General features: G+C 42.3%; 1 long non-coding RNA gene across 1 annotated transcript; it reads right to left on the minus strand.

The window, feature by feature from the left end:
• Positions 1 to 3,385: 3,385 nt before the first annotated feature.
• Positions 3,386 to 7,567, minus strand: LOC114015272 (uncharacterized). The gene is made up of 2 exons (XR_003559108.2): positions 7,510 to 7,567; positions 3,386 to 4,817 (listed from the first exon to the last, which is right to left on the minus strand). It is a non-coding gene; the product is annotated as an uncharacterized LOC114015272 (long non-coding RNA).
• Between the last annotated feature and the right edge of the window lie 246 nt (positions 7,568 to 7,813).

The raw sequence follows: 7,813 nt of genomic DNA on the forward strand, positions 1-7,813 counted from the left end.
ATGTATTTTACCTTTTCATCTATTATCCAGCATTATATAGAAGCTGTTTTGTTTCACAATGCCTTGATTTTCAAGGATGATAAAGTGGTGAAACGTGTGTGTCTATGTTTTGTAGGATTTTTATATCAATTTAAGGGCTCTGTGTGCTTGTATCTGAATCAGCCTCAGAACATGACAGTTCCTCAGGTTTTGTCTCTGCAGAGCATGCAGGCATGTGCTTCAGAGCCATTGGCTTCAATAAAAGCTGAGAACAAGTGGGCAGTTCTTATTGAAGTCAGTGGCTCTGAAGCACATGCCTGTGTGTTTGGCAAATCAATGTCTCCTGAGCACCCAGATCTGCCCCAGGGGTGTTGGGTATTTCACCTATAGACTTTAGTGGGGGCAGAACAGGAATTAACCATGGGAAGCATGCAGAAGATGCAAAGACATTGTATCTCTCAAAGCCCTGTTAAACTCCTGTGAATTATACCTCTGTCAGCTTCTGAGGCTATGGTTCCTTCAGACATCTACCACTTTGTGACATCTGAATGTCGACTGTGCATATATTTCTGTTATGGCCCCATGACCTGTAGAATATAGTGTGTGATGAGACCATCCAGAATAGAAAGTGTTAGGAGAGCTTCTGCACGCTTGTGTGCATACAGACATCTTTTTCATGTTTATATATGCATGTGTGTGCACATGGCTACTCATGGCTTGGACATGTATACTATAAACTGGGTAACAAGCTGGCTGGGTGGCTGAGCCCAAAGAATAGTGGGGAATGGGGTTACATCCAGCTGGCAGCTGGTCAGGGGTGGTGTTCCCCAGGCTCGGTGCTGGGGCCCAGCCTGTTTAATGTCTTTATCGATGATCTGCAGGAGGGGATCAAGTGCACCCTCAGTAAGTTCACAGACAACACCAAGCTGGGGGAGAGTGTTCACCTGCTGGAGGTCAGGAGGCTCGGCAGAGGGGTCTGGGCAGCCTGGACCGATGGGCTGAGGCCAGTTGTATGAGGTTCAACCAGGCTCAGTGCCGGGTCCTGCCCTTGGATCACAACAACCCCATGCAGTGCTATGGACTGGGGGAAGAGCTGGCAAAAAAGGACCAGTGGATCCTGGTTGTGGCCAGCTGAACATGAGCCAGCCATGTGCCCAGGTGGCCAAGGAGGCCAGCAGCATCCTGGCTGGTGCCGGGAACAGCGTGGCCAGCAGGGCCAGGGCAGTGCTGTCCCCCTGCACTGGGCACTGGCGAGGCCGCCCCTCGACTCCTGTGTTCAGGTTGGGCCCCTCACTGCCAGGGGGACGCAGAGGGGCTGCAGCGTGTCCAGAGACGGGCAGGGGGCTGGTGCCGGGGCTGGGGCACAGGGCTGGTGGGGAGCGGCTGGGGGAACTGGGGGGGTCAGCCTGGAGAGGAGGAGGCTCGGGGGGACCTTGTGGCTCCCTGCAGCTGCCTGACAGGAGGGTGTAGACACATGGGGGTAGGTTTCTCTTCCCAGATAGCAAGCAACAGGAAAAGAGGAGATGGCCTCAACTTACACCAGGGGAGGTTTAGATTGGATATTAGGAAAAATTTCTTTACTGAAAGGGTGATGAAGCATTGGAACAGGCTGCCCAGGGAGGTGGTGGAATCACCATCCCTGGAGGTGTTTAAAAAACATGTAGATGTGGTGCTGGGGGACATGGTTTAGAGATGGACTTGGCCGTCCTGGGTTAACGGTTGGACTTGATGAACTTAAAGGTCTTCTCCAACCTAAATGATTCTTATGATTCTATGATTTATGCATGTCTGTGCTTTAGTGTTCTTTAGCACCTTCCTTCTTGTGCTGTTTTAATTAGTATCTTATTTTCAAGAGTACTGAATTTATTGAAAAGAATTGTAAAGAAGAAAGCTGGAAAAATAGTGCTGAGAACACTAACAGCAGAAATTACATCTCGCTTAAGGATATAATGGCCACAGGGAACATTATTTTATAATTATTTCAGACTACTGTTAATGTTTAAAAGTTAGTATTTTAATTGAAATGTTTGATCCTGATGAAGCACAGGAACTGGCTGTGGCTTTTAAGTTGCCTTGCTCATACACCTCACATACAGACAGTAGACAGGCAGCATAATCCTCTCTGGGGCTTCAGGTACAAAACAAATCATTATGGTTTTCCCATGTATGCCAAGGTTAAATAAACACCTGTAATGCTCAGCAGCTTCAGCTCCTCCATACACTGTATTAGTGGCAGCTTTCCTTAAGGATCTGACTAAGCATATGTCTACCCAGCAAAACGGAGACATGATTTCAGAACAGATTGCCTTTAGCCTACTTGATACGGGTAAAGAGAATAGCAATGATATATTGACACAGGCTAGAAAAACTCATATGCACCCACCAAAGGCCCTAAGTAAATATCCAGACTTCCAGTCCTCACAAATGGACAGGACGCCGATCAGTGACGACTGACAGCAAACAACTGACACAGGTTAGTGAATGGCCACCTAGTGAGTCCTGCGTTACAGGACTATGAAAGTTTGTGACCAAGTCAGGACAGCGTGAATCAGCAGCTTTGCCATGGACTTACACTTGTTCCTCAATTTGGCCACATGATCCCCTGGTATCTTTTAACCCTTTCACCTGATCTGTCTAGTAGACTGCAAACTCTCCAGCCCAGTCTACTGAGCTCTTATGGTGCAGGGTCATGTTCACTTTGCAGCCATCATTAACAGGTCAGATTTATCTCAGAAATTAGTGGTAAAATTTCATATATTTATTGACAATACTGCCTGTAAGACTTTCCTGCTATACAAGATCTGATATCATCTTATCTATTTTTATGATTTTCTCTTCATTGCAGTAGTATCCAAGGGCCCTCTAATCACTTTCCAGACACACCATCCTACAACAGGTTGTCTGATTAGAGAGGCTAAAAAATTATCAGCAGGCCTGCTTGGACTGTCAATCTCCCATTCATATCAATAGCAAACTTTCTTTTCGTTTCCAGGAATCACCACCTTCAAGTCACTGCTTTTTTCTTTGTATTTAATTCTTTCCCGTTACACGTGTTAGGCCCGCATAGCCATTTGTAACGCCTACACCGAGCTGCCCTGCAGAGTCATTTGATGTTTCAAGGCTGGCATAAAACATTTGAGCGTGAAGGCTGATCTTTTGCATAGCACTGGTGGAATATTTTTACATTTGTGTACATCCGACACTTTTGACTTTTTTTTTTAAACAAAAAATTAATTGGGGAAAGAAGGAAAAGAGCACTACTACATAAGTAAGAACTAAACATCAGTTCCTTGCTTGCCTTTAGAGCACCTGTCACAGTAGGGTCCTGATGGGGGTAGGTAGCAGTAGCAGTTATCATCAGCTTACAAAGGAGCTAATATTGTATAAAGAAAGAGTCACAACGCAATTGTTGTACCAGGTATTTACTTTAGAAGAACAGATACAGCTCCAGTGACTTCATTAAAGCAATAATTATTTACATCACCTAAAGGTCTAGTCCCCCAGGAGACTGACCTATTTATTATCCAATGGTGTCTTTTCAGTCTCCCTCTCACCGTTTTAGCCTGCAAAGATCAGCCTGTACAGTTTATCTTCTTTTTATTTACCTTGGTTCTGGTAGTGTTGCCTAATTTAATGATCGAGTTGTTAAATTTTCCTGATTGGGCTGTATCTTCCCCTGATTTAGTGACGCCCTTCTTGAGTGCAGTTGTTGCACACTTTGCTGATTGAGAGGCATAATTGAATTTAATAAATGGAGAGAGTTTACTATCATTTTTGCATATTTTATTATTAGGGAAGATTCATATTTTTCAGTGCCGGTTTATTCATTCCCCTTATTTATTTATTTTTGGCAAAGCCAGCTGCACAGACAACGCTTGTTCAGCTGCAAAACTCCGCTGACCAAGCTGTACAATTCAGGCATTGAACTTTTGAATCTTTTCCTTATTAAGGTGCATATTCTAGCAGTAGAAATTCCAGATGCTTTTTGCTTCAGCAGTCTGGGCTTATGTGCTAAGCTGTCGACAAATCTGTTGGGGATATCATTTGTTTTAAGACCACTAAAGTGCATTTTCTATAGTTTCAGCTATGGTTTTAGATTCTTTGATAAAGCAAATAAAGATGCAATCAGTTTCTTTGTAAATCTCCCTATTTTGCATACAGTAAGTGGCACAAGCTTTCCATAACCAGCAGCTTCAATCTTTGGAGAAGCATTTATCCTACTATTTGAAAGAAAACCTAAGCATTTTGCTATCTTAGATTCTGAAGACACAGCAGGTTGGAAATACTGTAATTCCTGTTCAGTTTATTTTGCATAATATATTGGGGAAAAACAAGCTTGCAACTGGACTGGGAAACGCAGAATGTAATAGCTATATAAACAGTGATAATAGGCGGCTCAATCAGCAAAGAATGCAGCATGATTATGTATAAAATTTCATCCACTAAAGTTCACAGCGTGATCAGGAAAGGAGGCAGCCAATCAACAGAGCATAGAGCTCTACTGGGAATGAATATGTTTTGAAAACTCAGCTACCCAGAATATTCAATGGGATCAGCAAAGTTCTAAAAGGGGCATTTGAAGATAATAATGGATATGGCATTATTAGTGAGTAGAATGACACCCCTTAGCTTGTCCTGTTTCCAGTACTGTGTTCAAAAGAATTTGTTTTAGGTTCCTGGGAATGCAAGTTAATGTGCACGCCGTTCACGGTGAGAGTCCTTGCTAGGACTGGTATAAAAATCCGTTACTGCTACATGCTGAAGAATTTGCTTCATTAGATCCCTGCTGTGTTTTTCTTCTGTTCATATTTGCAAAGTCTGCCATCTTGACCAGCACCCTGAGAATCAAGTGAAGAATAAAAGAGGAGTATATGAGACCTAAATTTTCCTCTGTGAAGCAATAGCAAGTTCATTGACCTTGAGGAAAGGGCACTCAGTAAAAATGTTAGCAGTTATCTCTATGTTACATAAGGTGCATCAGTCCCACAGAATGCTCAAAGCCTCAGTTGGCTCACAAAGCACATTTCTCACAGCATCAAAATTGCCATCTATGTCTTCCTAACCTCTAGTGCATGTAGTTTGTTCACCATATGTGCCCGGGTGATCTGGAGATGAACTGTTGGGACTACCAATCAGGATGTCAGCTTGGATGCATACCCTGATACCCTAAAAAAATAGTTGAGTAACACGCTCCATATGGACCACTCACTAACCACTAAACACAGCTTTAAAATACCACAAGATTGAAAATCTCATTCTGTTCTGGGTTTCTGAGACCCTAACCTTTCATGTTTCTCATTTTAATGTAAAAAGCAGGTATTAGAAACAAGTTTCTGAGTACCCCAGGACATTGCTAGTCAGTGCCATCAGGTTTTAATCTGGAAGAAAAACTTCACACCCTCTAGATGTGTGTCCTCATGCATGAGATGAATGGAAATATCCAGATTCCTGCCTGTGATATGCCAAAGGTGAAGGCATTAAAGAGCTGAAGGTAGAAAGCTACCACAGCAAAAAAATCCAGCTTTCATTTATTGATGAGATAATTATTCAGACTGTAGATAAACCATGCCCTGTGGCTGACTTCAAAGCAGGTTCCTCCCAGTGCAGGCTGAGACCAACAAAGCCAATTGGCTTGTAGATAAAGCTAAAGGAGTGCTTCTGGAGTGGAGCTGACTCTCGCTGTTTGCAGAGTAGTTACTTAGCCTCAGAGCCATGCACAGGATGAGGTGATGTGGTGATAGCTGAGGATGCATTTACATTAACAAGCAGGGTGATGCAACTTTAGTAGATATGCAGAATCAGCTGCTGCCCTAAGCCCAGTACCAACACCATACACCTTTTGGGTTTTGTTGTTTTTTTTGTTGGTTTTTTTTTTTATTATTATTATTATTCAGACTAGCCCTAGGCTACTTTCATAAACACAAGCTACAGGAGGCACATTAGCTGTTCTATTATACTTTATGACTGGGATCAGTTTTGTCCAAAACAAGACCCGGGTCACACCCTCAAAACTCACTCTGTGCAAAGTGTAGTCATTGAGAAAGATTCAGGTCACTTCAGAAATACACTCCTGTTCCAAACTAAATTGTCAAGGTAGACACACCCTGAGCCATGTCAAGTCCTGAGGCTTTTCCGTCACGTATAGGATGGAGAACACTAGCTGTCCAGAATACAGGAATTGTAATGGAGAAGATTTTTATTTTTTTTCCAAAAGAAATTTAAGACTGAATAAATTTAATTATCCTGGGATGACATAACCAAAAAGCCCAGTACAAGCTAGGATCTGTGTGGCTGCGGAGCAACCTTGATGAAAGGCATCTGGGGGTCCTGGTGGACAACAAGCTGAATATGAATCAGCAGTGCACTGCTGCAGCAACAAAGGCAAATTGAATCCTGGGCTGTATCCACAGGTCCATTACTAGCAGATATAAAGATGTGATCATCCCACTCTACTCAGCACTTCTAAGGCAGCACTTGTGGTTGTGGTCCCCATAGTTCAACAAAGATATGGACAGACCAGAGGGAATCCAAAGGAGGGCCACAAAGATGACCAAAAGAACTGGAGAAGCTGCCCTATGAGGAAAGACTGAAAGAGTTAGGTCCTTTCACCCTGGCGAAAAGAAAACTCAGGGGGGGACCTTATCACTGTATTCCTGTACCTAAAGGGTAGCTACAAAAAGGACAGAGGCTCTCTCTTCACAAGGAGCCACAGGGAGAAGAAAAAGGTAAATGGGAGCAAGCTGCACCCGGAATAGATTCCTCTGGATATAGGAAAGAAATTTTTTACAGTAGGAGCAATTGTTCACTGGAACAGCCCCCGCCACCAGGGACATGGTGGAGTCCCTTCACTTGAGTTTTTCAAGATGCAATTGGACAGTGTGGTGGCACCAGATGATCTTTGTAGGTTCTTTCCAACCTGCACTGTTCTGTAGTTCCATGATTCTATGATTCTATGTTTTAAACATATATATATATATATATATAGTATTTATATGTATTTATATATTTTTGTATATTTATATGTATTTATATACCCCCTCATACACACATATATATCTGTAAAGGAGTATGAAAGGTTCTACCTTCCCTTGTGAAAGATATGCTAAACTATATGTTATTTCACAGCCATTTCCAAAGCCACCCCCAAGTTACCCCCAAACTGATGCTGAAAACAGTTGACTCTCATGTAGGCAGCACCAAAGAAGTCCAACACTTGCTGTAGTAATAGGCTGTTATGCATCACAAGATACTGAGCCCAAGGCAAGAGTTACTGTCTAAAATTCCACGACAGGCACTATGCAAGAGGTCAGAGCACATAATCATAATGTTCCCTTCCGGCCTTAAAATCTATTAATCCGAGGTTTTCATTCTACTGGGTATTGAGCACAATTTGCTACAACAAAAACTGAATTCAATTTACCCAGGTCACACAGAAAAACTGTTGTTTCTAAGATCATAGTTAGACAGATTTTCGCATGATAGCAGATGAGTTCATGTACCAAAAGCAGGACTGCAGCAATCTTCTCTTACCTTTGTCTTGGATCAGCCTACTAGCTGAAATCTCTGATGAGTTCCAATGACTTCAAAAGTTCGATGTTTTAGAAAGAAAAGCCAGTCATTAAAGCTAACAAATATAGATGGAATCTCTTGTGTTGTTGGTTTTTTTTTTTCCTGGATAGCTGAAAGGGTCAATAAAACATAAGACTCCTCTCATCCTATCCTTTTTTACAGTATGTTTTGCTATATCTAACTTAGTACTGAAAAACAGTCTAATTTAAAAATTATCACCATAAAATATGAATAAAACATATGCTAAATGGATTAAGAACTGGCT

The sequence above is a fragment of the Falco cherrug genome, chromosome Z (assembly GCF_023634085.1).
Source record: "Falco cherrug isolate bFalChe1 chromosome Z, bFalChe1.pri, whole genome shotgun sequence".
Classification (NCBI taxonomy): domain Eukaryota; kingdom Metazoa; phylum Chordata; class Aves; order Falconiformes; family Falconidae; genus Falco; species Falco cherrug.